This window comes from Ornithorhynchus anatinus, chromosome 2 (assembly GCF_004115215.2).
Source record: "Ornithorhynchus anatinus isolate Pmale09 chromosome 2, mOrnAna1.pri.v4, whole genome shotgun sequence".
NCBI lineage: Eukaryota > Metazoa > Chordata > Mammalia > Monotremata > Ornithorhynchidae > Ornithorhynchus > Ornithorhynchus anatinus.
This window is the reverse complement of record NC_041729.1, coordinates 148,107,078-148,124,930: the sequence shown is the minus strand read 5'-3', so window position 1 is coordinate 148,124,930 and position 17,853 is coordinate 148,107,078. Positions and strand designations below refer to the sequence as shown.

General features: G+C 44.1%; 1 protein-coding gene across 1 annotated transcript in view; it reads left to right on the top strand.

The window, feature by feature from the left end:
- ABCD2 (ATP binding cassette subfamily D member 2) overlaps positions 1–17,853 on the top strand; it is a 106,199-nt gene that overhangs the window by 51,820 nt on the left and 36,526 nt on the right. The gene's annotated exons all lie outside the window — the stretch shown is intronic.

Here is a 17,853-nt window from a genome sequence, read left to right as displayed (position 1 = left end):
AAGTTTTAATTTGCACTTCTAAAACAAATAGAAAAATAAGACTAGCCAAAGACACCAGTGCAGTGACCAAACTCTTTACCTGCTCAGAGTGTGGAATAGATTATCAGTCATACCGTGGTCATATCCAGATCGACATTTAAGTGGCTAAAAATCTGTGTCAGTAACAAAATCTTTGAAAACAAAAGTCAGATAGGTGCACCATTCACTCAATCACATTTACTGAGTACTTACTGTGTGCAGAGCACTGCTTGGGAGAGACTCAGTGGAAAGAGCCCGGACTTGGGTGTCAGAGGTCATGGGTTTGAATCCCTGCTCCGCCAGTTGTCGGCTGTGTGACTGTGGGCAAGTCATTTAACTTCTCTGGGCCTCAGTTACCTCATCTGTAAAATGGAGATTAAGACTGTGAGCCTCACGTGGGACAACCTGATTACCCTGTATCTACCCCAGCGCTTAGTGCTCTGCACATAATAAGTGCTTAACAAATACCAACATTATTTTTTTCTCCCCTGATTAGACTGTAAGCCCATCAGTGGGTAGGGATTGTCTCTATCTGTTGCTGAATTGTACATTCCAAGCGCTTAGTACAGTGCTCTGCACATACTAAATGCTCAATAAATGCTATTGAATGAATGAATGAATGAATGAATATAATACAGCAATAAACAGACACATTCCTTGCCAATTTCTTATGGGGGGGTGGGGCGAATATGTATGTGTGTGTGTGTGTGTGTGTGTAAAGTGCCAGTCATTTAGTATAGTTCCTTGGCAGTGAAAAGGTATTTTGGGGAAACTGAAATTAAAAAATACCATGTTATACATAGTCCTGTCCCCTCAAATGTGTTTTGTGAAAAGTTAGGGGCAGTAGAGTCACTCTTTTGAGATAGGCTTTTTTCCCTCAGCGTAAACTGACGTTTTGGTTATTTTACACAGCACCTGGGTAGAAAAAGTATTTACCGTCTTTGTTTTGGGGTAACCTTTGTTTAAACCCTCTAAGTTTAGTGAGTCCTCTCCAAAGCCCCAGGGAGAGGAAATAAAGGCTAATGTGCCAGTTTAGAGAAGCAGCACTGCCTAGTGAAAGAGCACAGGCCCGGGAGTCCGAAGACCTGCGTTGATTAGACTGTAAGCCCGTCAATGGGCGGGGACTGTCTCCATCTGTTGCCGATTTGTACATTCCAAGCGCTTAGTACAGTGCTCTGCACATAGTAAGCGCTCAGTAAATACTATTGAATGAATGAATAATACAGCTCCGTCACGTGTCTGCTGTGTGACGTTGGGCAAGTCACTTAACTTCACTGTGCCTCAGTTCCGTCCTTCCTGTTCTCCCTCCTACTTAGACTGTGAGTCCTCTCTGGTATCTGATTATCCTGTGTCTAACCCAGCACTTGAAACGGCGCTTGGCCCATTGTAAAGGCTTAACAAATACCACAATTATAGGATGACACTCAACAAGGGCTCTGAAAGCCCTGCCGGAGTAGGAGAGTCTCCGTTAGCATACCCTAAATGGAAAATATAATCCTCAAGGATTCCCCTTGTCCTCCACCCCAAAATTTAGTGTTAATGAGATGTACATCACCTTGATTCTATTTATTTGCTACTGTTTTAATGAGATGTTCTTCCCCTTGATTCTGTTTATTGCCATTGTTCTCGTCTGTCCGTCTCCCCCGATTAGAATGTAAACCTGTCAAAGGGCAGGGACTGTCTCTATCTGTTACCGATTTGTACATTCCAAGCGCTTAGTACAGTGCTCTGCACACAGTAAGCGCTCAATAAGTACTATTGAATGAATGAATAAGTAAGGTAAATATTTCACTGGGTTCTGCCGAAAGGAATTATCTTTGTGAATCAATCAGCTGATGGATATTTCAAAAGCATCTTATGAGTAAAGTTGTGGGAGGAAAGCTATGCACCACATTGGGTGCTATCAATTACTTGTGTTTATTGAGCACTCACTGTACGTACAACATTGTGTTAAGTGCTTGAGAGAATACAATATAGCAGAGTTGGTAGACTCGTTCCCTGCCCACAACGAGTTTACAGTTTAGTGACCCAGATTTCTCCTTATTTTCTTGGCCCCGTCAGAAGGCTAGTAAAAATTTATATTTTGGCCGTAATAATAATGTTGGTATTTGTTAAGCGCTTACTATGTGCAGAGCACTGTTCTAAGCGCTGGGGTAGACACAAGGGAATCAGGTTAAAACTTTAAAACTCACCTCCTCCAAGAGGCCTTCCCAGACTGAGCTCCTCTTCTCCCTCTACTCCCTCTGCCACCCCCCCCTTTACCTCTCCGCAGCTAAACCCTCTTTTTCCCCTTTTCCCTCTGCTCCTCCACCTCTCCCTTCCCATCCCCACAGCGTCCGCTCAACCTATATATTTCCATTACCCTATTTATTTTGTTAATGAATTGTACATCGCCTCGATTCTATTTAGTTGCCATTGTTTTTACGAGATGTTCTTCCCCTCGACTCTATTTATTGCCATCGTTCTCGTCCGTCCGTCTCCCCCGATTAGACCGTAAGCCCGTCAAACGGCAGGGACTGTCTCTATCTGTTGCCGACTTGTTCATCCCAAGCGCTTAGTACAGTGCTCTGCACATAGTAAGCCCTCAATAAATACTATTGAATGAAAGGTTATCCCATGTGGGGCTCACAGTCTTAATCCCCATTTTACAGATGAGGTCACTGAGGCACAGAGAAGAGAAGTGACTTGCCCACAGTCACACAGCTGACAACTGGCAGAGCAGGGATTCAAACCCATCACCTCTGACTCCAAAGCCCATGCTCTTTCCACTGAACCACACTGCTTCTCCTAGTGATTAGTAGATTGGGGCAACAGCAGCAGGTGCAATGAGAACTCCGGCAATCCCGGCCTGCAAAGCAGCAGCTGCTGCTCCTGCTATTAAGGCCACCATCAACTCCCCTGTGCTGGCATCCTTTTCTTTGTTTTAAATGACATTTGCTAAGTGTCAGTCACTGTACTTAGGGCTGAGGTAGTTACAAGTTAATCAGGTTGAACAGAATCCCTGTTCCCGCATGGGGCTCACAGTCTTAATCCCCATTTTGCCCATGAGGTACCTGAGGCCCAGAGAAGAAAGTAATAATAATGGTATTTGTTAAGCGCTTACTATGTGCCAAGCACTGTTCTAAGCGCTGGGGTAGATACAAGGTAGTCAGGTTGTCCCACATGGAGTTCATAGTCTTAATCCCCATTTTACAGATGAGGTAACAGGCACAGAGAAGTGAAGTGACTTGCCCAGAGTCACACAGCTGACAAGTAGTGGAGTTGGGATTGAACCCACGACCGCTGATTCCCAAACCCGGGGTCTTTTCCACTAAGCCACGCTGGTTCTCGAAGTGACTTGCCCAAGGTCACACAGCAGACGTGTGATGGAGCAGGAATTAGAACCAAGGTCCTCTATCTTCCAGGCCCTTGTAGGCATTGTGCTTATAGGCTCGTAACTGGCTGAAAGTACGCAGAACCTGGAAGTTGCTGAGCTCCACTTATGCTGTTTCTCTTCTCCAACTGCGTATGTTCTCCTAACTCGATGCTGCTGAACACGTTGGAGGAATGTGCGTATTTATGACTTGTCTCACTTTTTCTCTCTCCATTTCCTTTTTCTCTCTCCATTTCCTCCCTATTTCTCTCTCCCTCCTTAATCCTAGCCCTTTCCTCTCCCTCACTCTTGGGTCGCTGTTCTCTCCCGCCCCTCCAGAAGCTCCTCAGAGAAGCAGCGTGACCTAGTGGAAAGAGCCCAGGCCTGGGTGTCAGAGGACCTGAGTTTCATTCAGTCATAATCCCAACTCTGCCAATCGCTTGCTGTGTGACTTGGGGCAAGTCATTTCACCTCTCTGTGCCTCAGTTACTAGTCTGTGAAATGGGGATTGAGAACTGTGTCCCACCTGAGTACCTGGTAGCTACCCGATTTGCTTGTATCCACCCCAGAGTTTAGTACAGTGTCTGGCACTTAGTAAGCACTTAGCAAATACTCCGCACCCAGTAAGTGCTTAATAAATACGATTAAATGCATTTTAAAACGTCCTTTCCCCAGGAGACCTCGCCCTACTTTGAATGCCAGAAATTCTCATCACTCTGTGAGAAGCAGCATGGGTCGGTGGAAAGAGCCTGGGTTGGGAGTCAGAGGTCATGGGTTCTAATCCCTGCTCTGCTGCTTGTCAGCTGTGTGACTTTGGGCAAGTCACTTCACTTCTCTGGGCCTCAGTTCCTTCATCTGTAAAATGGGGATTTACACTGTGAGCCCCACGTGGGACAACCTGATCACCTTGTATCCCCACAGCGCTTAGAACAGTGCTTTGTACATAGTAAGCACTTAACAAATACCACTTTATTTATCTTTATCCTTTATCTTTTAGACTCTGAGTCCGTTGTTGGGTAGAGATTGTCTCCATCTGTTGCCGAATTGCACTTTCCAAGCACTTAGTACAGTGCTGTGCACACAGTAAGCGCTCAGTAAATACGGTTGAATGAATGAATCCTTCCTAAATTGCTTTTGATATTTGCTTGGTATTTCCAAGCAATGGCTTTTTAAGTGAGCAATTAGGGGAAGACTATTTCAATCCAGGGTTACTTCTTCATGTAATACAGAATGGAAACCTGGTATTAAAATATACTTTTCTGGTTCATTAATGCACCTTATAGGTGGGCTTCATGGGAAGGTTTAGGGAGAGGCAACTATGTCCAATATTTAAGCCCTCATGGAAACAGATTTAAACGTACTTTATGTTGGTGCAAGTTACAAGGATGAGAAGCATGGAAGGTCAGTTGCAGGAGCTGGAAATAGAGCACCAGGGGATAGCCTGAGGATGGGGCTGAATTAGAGGTCCTGAATGAGCCACATTCAGCCCACGGTGGATTGGGTCTGACAAGTGATTCACTCCAGACCTCACGGTGACTCAGTTTACTCACTGAAGCAGCTGTGCCTCTCCCCGCAGTGATTTCTACCTGCTCTCAAGCCCGCAGCAAATGCTGTCAGAAATTGCTTGTGCAGCCCCTAGAGCACCACTGGGTGGGACTAGCTGAATTCAATCATTCAATAGTATTTATTGAGCGCTTACTATGTGCAGAGCACTGTACTAAGCGCTTGGAATGGACAAATCGGTAACAGATAGAGACTGTCCCTGCCCTTTGACGGGCTTACAGTCTAATCGGGGGAGATGGACGGACAAGAACAATAGCAATAAATAGAATAAAGGGGATGAACATCTCATTAAAACAATAGCAAATAAATAGAATCAAGGTGATGTACATCTCATTAGCAAAATAAATAGGGTAAAGAAAATATATACAGTTGAGTGGACGAGCACAGTGGTGAGGGGAGGGGAAGGGAGAGGGGGAGGAGCAGAGGGGAAGCGGGGAAAAGAGGGCTTAGCTGAGGAGAGGTGAAGGCGGGGGTAGAGGGGGAGCCGAGGGAGCAGAGGGAAAAGGGGAGATCAGTCTGGGAAGGCCTCTTGGAGGAGGTGAGCTTTAAGTAGGGATTTGAAGAGGGGAAGAGAATTAGTTTGGCAGAGGTGAGGAGGGAGGGCCTTCCAGGACAGTGGGAGGACGTGGCGCAGGGGTCGACGGCGGGATAGGCGAGAACGGGGCCCGGTGAGGAGGTGGGTGACAGAGGAGCGGAGCGTGCGGGGTGGGCAGTGGAAAGAGAGAAGGGAGGAGAGGTAGGAGGGGGCGAGGGGATGGAGAGCCTTGAAGCCTAGACTGAGGAGTTTCTGTTTTGTGCGGAGGTTGATAGGCAACCACTGGAGGTTTTGAATGCATCTGTGGTGGATTCACTCATTCATTCATTTATTCAATCGTATTCATTGAGCACTTACTGTGTGCAGTGCACTGTCCTAAGCGCGTGGGAGAGTTTAGAGGGTTCAGAGGGGTAGTGGATAGAGCACGGGCCTAGGAGTCAGAAGATCATGGGTTCTACCTAGAGAAGCACTGTGGCTCAGTGGAAAGAGCCCGGGCTTGGGAGTCAGAGGTCATGCGTTCCAATCCCAGCTCTGCCACTTGTCAGCTGTGTGACTGTGGGCGAGTCATTTAACCTCTCTGGATCTCAGTTACCTCATCTGTAAAACTGGGGATGAAGACTGTGAGCCTCACGTGGGACAACCTGATTACCTTGTATCTACCCCAGCGCTTAGTGCTCTGCACATAATAAGTGCTTATCAAATACCAACATTATTATTATCTACTCCCAGCTCTTTATGGCCCTGGGGAAGGAAGCCACTTCACTTCTCCAGGCCTCAGTTACCTCATCGGTAAAATGGGGTTTAAGACTGTGAGTCCCATGTGGGCCGGGGACTGTGTTCAACCCGATTTGTTGATTGTATCCACCCCCAGTGCTTAGTACAGTGCCTGGCACCTAGTAAGCGCTTAATACCACACTTATGAGGTAGGAGTCATCTGGGTGCAAGTCCAGCTACCTCAAACTTTAAATCTCCCCCATTATCCACCACTGTCTAGCCGAGATTCTGAGAGCCAAAACTAGCTGGAAAGATCGGTAGAAAATTAATGGCTAGCAATGGGAGCCAAAACATACCCAGCTTTGAGGAATCCTGTTGAAATCACGTCGGATTATTGAAAAACAGAGATCTCTCCAATAGTGCAGGAACTGTATGTGCTCTATTACTTTTAGTTATTGAGCATGCCCAGAATAGTATGAGAAATACACTATGCTAGATTAATAGGGATAAAATCACCGGGTTCCACAAAAGATTAATCAATCAATCATATTTACCGAGTGCTTACTATGTGCAGAGCAATGTACACTAAGAGCTTGGGAAAGTACAATGTAACAGAGTTGGTAGACACATTCCCTGCTCTAAGTGATCTTACAGTCTAGTCTAGTGAAAAGCAGCAGGGTGTAGTGGACAGAGCTCGGGGCTGGGAGTCAGAAGGTCATAGGTTCTAATCCCACCTCCGCCACTTGTCTGCTGTGTAACCTTGGGCAAGTCGTTTCACTTCTCTGTGCCTCAGTTACCTCATGTGTAAAGTGGGGATTGAAATTGTGAGCCTCACAATTGGGGGCAGGCCCCTGATCCATAAAGCAGCATCCCTTAGTGGATAGAGCTGGGGCTTGGAAGTCAGAAGGACCTGGGTTCTAATCCTGGCTCTGCCACATGCCTGCTATGTGACCTTGGATAAGTCGCTTCACTTCGCTGGGCTTCAGTCACCTCATCTGTTCGATGGGGATCAGTAGTGTGAGCCCCATGTGGGACAGGGACCGTGTCCAACCTGATTTGCCTGTATCTACCCCAGCGCTTAGAACAGTGCTCGGCATACAGAAGGCGCTTAACGAGTACCGTAATTATTGTTATTATCATTTAGTCAGTTAGCAGCCCAGTCAGTGAAAGAAACTAAGTATAGAGGAAGCCAAAAGGAATCTACTACTGAACTCTGACTCAGTGAACTGATCTTTCCCCAACAAATGTTCTCAGGGAGGTGATTCTCCTGGGCCTGGTGATTTGCACTCTTGCTGGCTCCCGTGGACTCCCAGGGCTCTTGCTTTACTGGGCTATTTGCCCTTCCTGACCATATGCTGCTAATAAATACGTTGAAACATTAGGAATCTCTGGGGCTCTAGTCTATTCCCTTGCATGATCCTGGTTGGCAGTAAAGCACTAGATGCCAGGGTAGAGAAGGCCAATGACAGGACATCCTACCGTCAAGTTAACCGCTTGCTCCACAGTTGACCACTGAACCTTTGGAAACTAACCTTAAGCCCTGAATGGTAACTGTTCAGTTTCCTGGTTTGGTCTTTGAGCAGGTGAGAAGTCACATAGCATTGAGGAGGAACACCGAGAAGTGGATAGAGCACGGGCCTAGGAGTCAGAAGGTCATGGCTTCTAATTCTGGCTCTGCCATTTGTCTGCCGTGTGATCTTGGACAAGTCACTTCACTTCTCTGGGCCCGAGTTACCTCATCTGCAAAATGGGGATTGAGACTGTGAGCCCCACGTGAGCCAGGGACTGTGTCTAACCCAGAATTTAGAACAGTGCTTGGCCCATAGTAAGCGCTTAACGAGTACCATAATTATTATTATCATTTAGGCAGTTAGCACCCCACAGAACTACAAAACTCAGCATTGTTTACTCAGTCTACTTAATTTTTTGTTTCCTTCCATTACCTTCATCAAATATAAAACTTTCACTCCAAAATCAATTATATGTACCAGTGGTTTTTAAATTACCTCTAGCCTGAGTTGCATATTTATTACAGGGATATCCTGAAATTTTACCGTGGACTGAACTCCAGCTTCAGACTTGATTAGGAAAATCTGATGTTTTGATTGGATTCAGAACTCTGCATTTGAATCATTTATACAGGGAATGTTTTTTAGATTGCTTTCATTCTGTTACTATGGTAACATTGCCTAGCAGCGTGGCACAGTGGAAAGAGCTCGGGCTTGGGAGTCAGAGGTCATGGGTTCCAATCCCGGCTCTGCCACTTGTCAGCTGTGTGACCTTGGGCAAGTCACTCAACCTCTCTATGCCTCAGTTACCTCATCGGTAAAATGGGGATTAAAACTGTGAGCCCTACGTGGGACAACCTGATTACCTTGTATCTACCCCAGCGCTTAGAACAGTGCTTGGCACAAAATAAGCGCTTAACAAATACCACCCTTATTATTTATTATTATTGCCTTGTTTCCTTTACTTAGCCTCCCACTTTGTTTTTCCCTTCTTCCTCTCTCATTCTTTTAATCAATTTTATGTCGCTTTCACTCTTTTCCCTCTTTGTCTCTGCCTCATTATCTTGTAGTGACTGAAAGAGAGCAATGTGAATTGGGAATGTGAAATCTGTAAAAGTGCAGATTACAGGCATAGACTCACAGTCACACTTCCTGGACTGAAACCTATTTGTCTTGAATGCCATTAAATATCACTCGGATAGAAATACCCTTCTATCACAAATTTAGGCTAAATACTTTGTCTCATTTTGTTTAGATTTCTTCATGATTACATTGTTTCACTAAACTAGTTTGGTCCAGATCTTTAAGGATAAAAACTATACCAGATTCCACTTCCCACTTTCAGTCCAGTGCTTGTGTCCTTTTCTCCTCTGATTATGTCTTGAAATTGGTAGCTTTATTGGTAGTACTTGTTAAGCGCTTACTATGTGCAAAACACTGTTCTAAGCGCTGGGGGGATACAAGGTGATCAGGTTGGCCCACATGGGGCTCACAGTCTTCATCCCCATTTTACGAATGAGGTAACTGAGGCTCAGAGAAGTGAAGTGACTTGCCCGAAGTCACACAGCTGACAAGTGGCGGGGCCGGGATTAGAACCCATGACCTCTGACTCCCAAGCCCGTGCTCTCTCCACTGAACCACGCTGCTTCTCCTCAGCTTTATGTTCTTTTTCTCTAGGTAAAGGTTAACAAAATGTGTTTTCTATGAGATGTACATCACCTTGATTCTATTTATTTGCTATTGTTTTAATGAGATGTTCATCCCCTTGATTCTATTTATTGCCATTGTTATTGTCTGTCTGTCTCTGCACTTAGTACAGTGCTCTGCACAGAGTAAGTGCTCAATAAATACTATTGAATGAATGAATGAATAATAAGTACACATTCTGAAAATACATTCAGATTGAACAGTACTAAGCCCACAGTAAGCAGTTTTCTTAGTATAGTGCATTTCTTAACTCTTCTGCTTTTTCTGCGGTCCTTTTTTGTATGTCCGCTGCCATCAGCTGCCATTAGAGAAGCAGCGTGGCTCAGTGGAAAGAGCACGGGTTTTGGAGTCAGAGGTCATGAGTTCAAATCCCAGCTCTGCCACTTGTCAGCTGTGTGACTGTGGGCAAGTCACTTAACTTCTCTGTGCCTCAGTTACCTCATCTGTAAAATGGGGATTAAGACTGTGAGCCCCACGTGGGACATCCTGATTCCCCTGTGTCTACCCCAGCGCTTAGAACAGTGCTCGGCACATAGTAAGCGCTTAACAAATACCAACATTATTATTATTATCAGCTGCTTGAGGGCTTAGATTCCAGGTTAGTCAGCAATATTAAAGTGCATGAAGGGGAACACTTTCCTGTTTGAAGCCTCTTCATCTCCTTTCTACCTCTCTTCTAAAATAATCTTTGCCTTGCTTCAAATAGTACGCTAACCCCTAAGAGCTAATATTAGCCTTTTTCTTAGCAAATTTCAAAGGAGTCAAGATCTAAAGAGCACCGTCTCCATACACACACTTTTTTTCTCTCTCATACTCCTCCCTTCTTCTCTTATCTCTTCCTTCAACTCATCGAACAGCCTCTCACTTTGTTTTCCCTTCTTCCTCTCTCATTCTTTTGATCTGTTTTAAGTCACTCTCACTATTTTCCCTCTTTGTCTCTTTCGTCGTCATCTTGTAAGGACTGAAATAGAGCAATATGAATTGGGAATGTGAAGTCTGTAAAAGTGCAGATTACAGGCTAGGGCAGGATAATTTACCAAGATATGAGACACGTGAATTTTACAATTAAACCTCCTCAGGGCAGTGGTAAGTTGCTGAAATATTTAAAGTGGATTGGCAAAACACACTGAGTGCAAAGAGCGTGGACTAGCCGCTGGAGATGGCTTAAGCAACCCAATGAGTTTTTGTCATTTCAACTTTGATCCTAAGGCTGTGATGTGAAAGGGAGAATATTGTAGAAAGACAGGCACTAAATAAATAATGATCTTGATAAGGTGTGATAATAGTTATTTCCAAATTGTTATGTTAGCTACAGTTTTATTCTACACTTTTTTCCATGAAACTAAATTTTCTCCAGAAAAAGCAAAACAAATTACTGATTTTTATATTTCTTTTTGGGAAGCAGCATTCGTTCCTATCCAGTTATCCTGTGCCTTCGCACTTTACTAAGAGCTGTATAAGAGTGTGTAAGATAATCACATTCAGAAGTAGTAATTGATCTACCTGAAACATTTAGATGTTCTTCAAAAGAACTTTGTGTGTGTGGCAAGGAAAGCTTAGTAAAGGTTATTCTGAGCACAAATCAATTATTTATATCTTCAAAAGGATTCGCGGAACCAGAGATAGTCTGAAAAATAAAACTGAGCCCTCTTGAGCAAGAAACGGTACAATCATGGACATACAAATGAATCGTGTACACATTATAGATGGTTTTATTTAATTGTGTTTTATTGATTTAACGTTGTCATTCTATGTAAGAAGGATTGGTTCTTCAAAGTATTCAATAATGAAAGCTGGTTAATATTACAACACATTTTAACACCTTTGAAGGCTGTTGGCATAAAACTAACAGGGTTTGAAATAGGTTATATTTCCTGTTTTCAGGAAGCTATTCCCACCATACGATGACCTTTCTTGGCCCAACTAATTAAAGCTGAATTGTACTTTCCAAGCGCTTAGTACAGTGCTCTGGACACAGTAAGCACTCAATAAATTCGATTGAATGAATGAGTGAATGAGTGAATGAATAAACACAAGATATAAGAGTAAAAACACACTCTCCCTTCTTCTTGAAAATGAAGTTGACACCTAATAACAAATGTCATCCTTTTTTTTTCTCTTCTTTCCATTTTCCCTCTTCCACATTCTTCCACATTCAGTCCGTTCCTCTGTCTGGAATATTTTTCACCCAGGAAGAAATTTTAAATATTATCAAAGACGTAATAATCAGTAAATCAGATATTTAGTGAAATCATTCAAAAAATGATTTAGTACCTCACAACATTTACATTTATTTTTCATGGGGAAACCAGAAACTGAGGGAAGATTACTAGACCAGGCTGCCCAGGTGTCTCTTATTGTTAGTTGTTTGTGATTGTGTTGCTCCTTTGTCAGATGGTGTTAATTTTCATAGATATAGTAAATAGTAACTTTTTGGATGTTTGGGCATATTTGTATACTGTTTATTGATAAGAATCCATGACTATGCACAATTCTGTAAGGTAATAATTACTATTCTGAGAAAAAAAAAGAGTCACAAAGCACTCAGAGAATAACTCTGGTGGCATAAGACATTAAATATGTATATTTTAGATTTATTTTGTGAACTTGGCCATGTTCTTGTTCTCATAATGGTTTGTTTCATTTTTCCTGTTTTTTTTTTAATTTTTTGATGGTGTGTTGTTAAATGTGGATATATGTGTGAGTCTGTGAGAATGTAATAATAATAATAAAAATAATTATGGTATTTGTTAAGCAGTTACTCTATACTAAGCACTGTTCTAGAGTGCTGGGGTAGAAGAAGTAAAGCAAGATGGACACAACTTCTGACCCACATAGAGCTCAAAGTCTTAATCCCCATTTTACAGATGAAGTAACAGACCCAGAGAAGTGATGCTACTTGCCCAAGGTCACACAGCAGACAAGCGTCTGACCTGATTAAATTGTATCTATCCCAATGGTTAGTATAGTGCCTGACACTTAGAAAACACTTAAGAGAAGCAGCGTGGCTCAGTGGAAAGAGCACGGGCTTTGGAGTCAGAGGTCATGAGTTCGAATCCCAGCTCTACCACTTGTCAGCTGTGTGAATGGGCACGTCCCTTCACTTCTCTGTGCCTCAGTTCGCTCATCTGTAAAATGGGGATTAAGACTGTGAGCCCCACGTGGGACAACCTGATTCCCCTGTGTCTACCCCAGCGCTTAGAACAGTGCTCTGCACATAGTAAGCGCTTAACAAATACCAACTAAACAAAAAACATTTTTTAAAAAAAGTTGAAAAAATGGGATTAGAACTCAGGTCCTCTTACTCCCAGGAATGAGCAACATGGTATAAGGGATAAAGCCCGGGCCTGGGAGTCAGGAGGTCATGGGTTCTAATCCCGGCTCCACCACTTGTCACTGTGTGACCTTGGGCAAGTCATTTCACTTCTCTGGGCCTCAATTACCTCATCTGCAAAATGAGGATTGAGACCTTGAGCCCCCCATCGGACAGGGACTGGGTCCAGCCCAATTTGCTTGTATCCACCCCAGAGCTTAGTACAGTGCCTGGCACATAGTAAGCGCTTAACAAATACCATGATAATGATTATTATTATGGGCTTTTTCCATTATATCATGCTGCTTTCCTTAGGTGTCTTTCTCCATCTCCCTCCACCTTACATTTTTTAAATTGCAAAGCCCCCTTAAGGCAATGTCCTATCCCATTACTTAGTATAGTGCTCTGCACACAGAAAGAACTCGGAAGCAGTGTGGCTCAGTGGAAGGAGCCTGGGCTTGGGAGTCAGAGGTCATGGGTTCGAATCCTATCTCTGCCACTTAGCTGTGTGACTGTGGGCAAGTCACTTAACTTCTCTGGGCCTCAGTTACCTCATCTGTAAAATGGGGATTAAGACTGTGAGCCTCACGTGGGACAACCTGATTACCCTGTATGTACCCCAGTGCTTAGAACAGTGCTCTGCACATAGTAAGCGCTTAACAAATACCAACATTATTATTATTACTGTTATTACTCTTCTACAGCGAGTTGTAACCATGCTATAATGAAAACATATTTAAGTTAGGTATTCAATCTCTTGATCAAGTGTTCAAAAAGGGTATGGATCCAAGTCAGTAGGCAACACAGAAGGGAGAGGGAGTAGAGAGGAAGAGAGGGCTTAGTTGGAAGAGACCTCTCGGAGGGAGGCAGGGAATCTGTCTGTTTATTGTTATATTGTACTCATTCAATGGTATTCATTAAGCGCTTACCATGTGCAGAGCACCGTGCTAAAGGGAAATACAGTAAAATAAAGAGTGACAATCCCTGCACACAATGAGCTCACTCTCCCAACCACTTAGTACAGTGCTCTGCACACAATAAGTGCTTAATAAATACAATTGAGTGAATGAAAGGTGTGATTTGAATAAGGTTTTGAAGATAGGGAATGAAGTGGTCTATCATATATGAAGGAGGAGACTGTGAGCCCGTTGTTGGGTAGGGATTGTCACTATTTCTTGCCAAATTATACTTTCCAAGCTCTCAGTACAGTGCTCTGTACACACTAAGTGCTCGATAAATACGACTGAATGAATGAATGAGTTCCAGCACAGAGGGAGGACATGGGCAAGGGGGTCAAGATAACGAGTCAGAAGGACTTGGGTTCCAGTCCCGGCTTTGCCACTTGTCCGCTGTGTGACCTTGGGCAAATCACTAAATTTCCCTGTGCCTCAGTTACCTCATCTGTAAAATGAGAACTAAGACTGTGAGTGCCAGGTGGGATGTGGAACATGTTCAACCCTTATTAGGATATATTCAATTGTATTTATTAAGCAATTACTGTTTCTCGTTCCACCATTCTCCCTTTATTGCTCTCTCAGGCCTCTTATGATCCTTTTATTCCCCTACCTCTCCCTTCCAAAGAGCACAGAACTCTCATATTGAAAAATCCCATTATTTGACCTCCTACAAATCCGTACCATAGCCCTTAGCATAACCTAGCCCATAGTAAGCACTTAACAAATACCATAAAAAATGGGGAAGGGTGGGTTGGTAGTGAGATAGATAATATAATGTTAATAATGTTGGTATTTGTTAAGCGCTTACTATGTGCCGAGCACTGTTCTAAGCGCTGGGGTAGACATAGGGGAATCAGGTTGTCCCACGTGGGGCTCACAGTCTTGATCCCCATTTTACAGATGAGGGAACTGAGGCACAGAGAAGTTAAGTGACTTGCCCACAGTCACACAGCCGACAAGTGGCAGAGCTGGGATTCGAACTCATGAGCCCTGACTCCAAAGCCCATGCTCTTTCCACTGAGCCACGCTGCTTCTCCAGGTCAGACCAGAGTACAGAGAGGAAGGAGGTTGACATTGGAAGAGGGAAGTGCTCATGCTGGGTTGTGGAAGGAAATCAGCCGGGAAAGATCTGTCCGTCTCCCTTGATTAGACTGTAAGCCCGTCAATGGGCAGGGACTGCATCTGTTGCCGATTTGTACATTCCAAGCGCTTAGTACAGTGCTCTGCACACAGTAAGCGCTCAATAAATACTATTGAATGAATGAATGAATAAGAGGGAGGGAGCTGACTGAGTGCTTTAAAGCCAGTGACAAGGAGTTTCTCTTTGATGCAGAGGTGGACCGGCAACCGCTGGCAGTTCTTGAGGAGTGGGAAGCGTGGACTGGATGTGTTGTTTTTAGGAAAACGATTCAGGCAGCAGAGTGAAGTAAGGACTGGAATAGGGAAGCAGTGTCACCTAGTGGGAGGAATACAGATCTGGAAGTCACAGGACCTGAATATTAATTCTCGCTCCACCACCTGCCTGCTGTGTGATCTTGGACAAGCCACTTAACTTCTCTGTGCCTTAGGTCCCTCATCTACAAAATGGGGATTCAGTCCCTGTTCTCCCTCCTGTTTGGACTGTGAGCCTCGTGCAGGACCTGATTATCTTGTATCTACCCCAGAGCTTAGTAGAGTGCTTGACACCTAGTAAGCGCTTGACAAATACCCCAATTATTATTAATTCCTATGGAGTGGGGAGAGACAGGAGCAAGGAAGGTCAGTGAGAAGGCTGAGGCCGTCAGTAGTCAAAGGGGGATACGATGTGTTTGGATCAGCCTAGTAGCAGTTTGGATGGGAGGAGAGGGCAGCTTGTAGCAATGTTCTGCGGCAAGAATTGACAGGATTTGTTGACAGATTGATTATGTATGCTGAATGAAAGAGAGAAGCTGTTGAAGTTATGCTAAGGTTTTGGGCAGGTGAGACAGGGAGAGTAGTGGTGTTGTCTACAGTGATCTGAAAGACATGGGAGGACAGGATTTCCGTGGCAAGGTGAGGAATTCCGTTTTGGATGTGTTACGTTTAAGCTTTCGGCCGGGTAGCCAAGTAAAACTGTCCTGAAGGCAGGAGGAAATGGGAGGCTCGAGGAAAAGGAGAACAGTCAGGGCTAGAGAGCTAGATTTGGGACTCATCCACGTAGAGATGGTGGTTGAAGCTGTGGGAGCAAATGAGGGGTGGAGATGAAGACTACAAGGCGACTGAGAATTGAGCCTTGAGGGACTCCAGCAGTTAGAGGGTGGGAGGCAGAGGAGGAGCCTGTGAAAGAGGAGGAGCGGCCAGAGAGATAGAAGGAGAACTAGGAAAAGACGGTGTCAGTGGAGACAAGGTTAAAAGACATTTCCAGGAGAAGAGGGTGGTCCACGGTGTCAAAGATAGCTGAGGGTTTGAGAAAGATTAGGATGAAGGAGAGGCCATTAGGTTGGGGAAGAAGGAGATCTTCGGTCACCTAGAAGAGGCAGGAAGGGGGAGGAAGCCAGATTGGAGGAGAGGAAGTGGAGACAGCAGGTGTTGGCAACGCAGGGGATTTAAAGAGTAATGGTTGAAGGGAGATGGGGTGATAACTGGAGGGAGCCAGGGTTCAAGGGGAGGATTTTAATGATAGAGCATATGTGAACATTTTTGAAAGCAGTAGGGAAGAAGACAGTGGAAAGTGAATAGCTGAAGATGGTGGTCGGGGGAAGAAGTGAGGGGTTCAGTGTTTTGATGAGGTGCTAAGTGATGGGGTTGAAGGCACAGGTGGAGGGGGGAGATTTTGAGAGGTGAAAGGAGCTCTCCTCTTGAGATATCAATTGTAGAGACATCAGTGAAAGGCAGCATGAAAGAGGGAATGGGACCGCAAGTCAGGACACCTGGGTTCAATCCTGAATCTACCACTTGCTTCTGTGTGATTTTTAGGCAAATCACTTGATCCCCCTGTGCCTCACTTTTTCTCATCTATATAATGGGGCTAAAATACGTGCGTTCTCTCTTAGACCGGGAGCCTTGTGTGGAGGAGGGACTGTGTCCGGTCTGATCATTGTATTTACACCAGTGCTTAGTAGAATATTTGGTCCTTAATATTTGGCACTTAATAAACCCTGACATCATCAAAGTACTTAGCTTTTGCATTTCTTGACTATGACCCAGAAGGTTTTTTAAAAAGGATCCAGAAGGTTTTTTAAAAAGAAACCATGCTAGAAAATATCAAATGATCCATGTGGTACCCTGCTTAATGGAGAGCAAGATCCCACAGTAAAAATGTATTGGCCTTTTCCAAAATGATACCATTTTTAAAAAGCTATAATCAGTCGATCTCTGGTATTTATTGAGTGCTTAGCGTGTGCAGAACACTACACTAAGCTCTTGGAAGAGTACAGTGCAACAGATTTGGTAGATGTTCCCTCCCTACAACAATTTTACAGTCTAGAGTGGGAGAAGCTTCATTGGCAGAAGCTTTTGCCAAACTGGGTTAAAACATCATTTAGTCTTCCACACCATTACTTCGAGATGTTGCCTTTTTGCTTTCTGTTATTAGTTTAGGGCAGAGCTCTTAGGATATGAGCTCATCAAATATGTCTGACTAATTAGATTTCAATCTGGCTACTCTTTGGTTAAAGTGCCAGGGGAAAAGCTTATGGTCAAGAGCTTTTCCTGATTCATGTTGTATGTTACTTGGCTGTCTTTGGAACACTGAATGATGATCATGCTTCTGTATGTATGTGCTTGCTCGTTGAGGTATGACCCATCAGAGGAAGCTGTTAAAGGTGAGTTCTTTGACATTCCTTTTCTGTCAATGCCCGTGAGTCCCTGAGAACCTTGTAGTTAATTGCTGATTGTAAGTCAGGTAGCTTTGGGATCCTCGACTGTTTCTTGCTACCTATTGAGGGCAGTACTACGTAATTTATTTTAAGTTGTGAATTCCCCAGATGAATTTCCAAAACAAATTCACAGATCCAGTAAATGCTCTCTCTTGCCGAAGGTCAAACTGGGTATATAACGAAGGGTTCTGGCAGATGTTTGAATGGTTCCGAGACGGGGCGCCATATTTTTTCACTATGGCATCTTATTCAGGTAGAATCTCTCAAGGTGATACATCAGCCCTCGAACTCAGATGGACCCATTTGGATAGAGGGATTCAAATACTGAGAATGGATTCCTGGATTTCACAT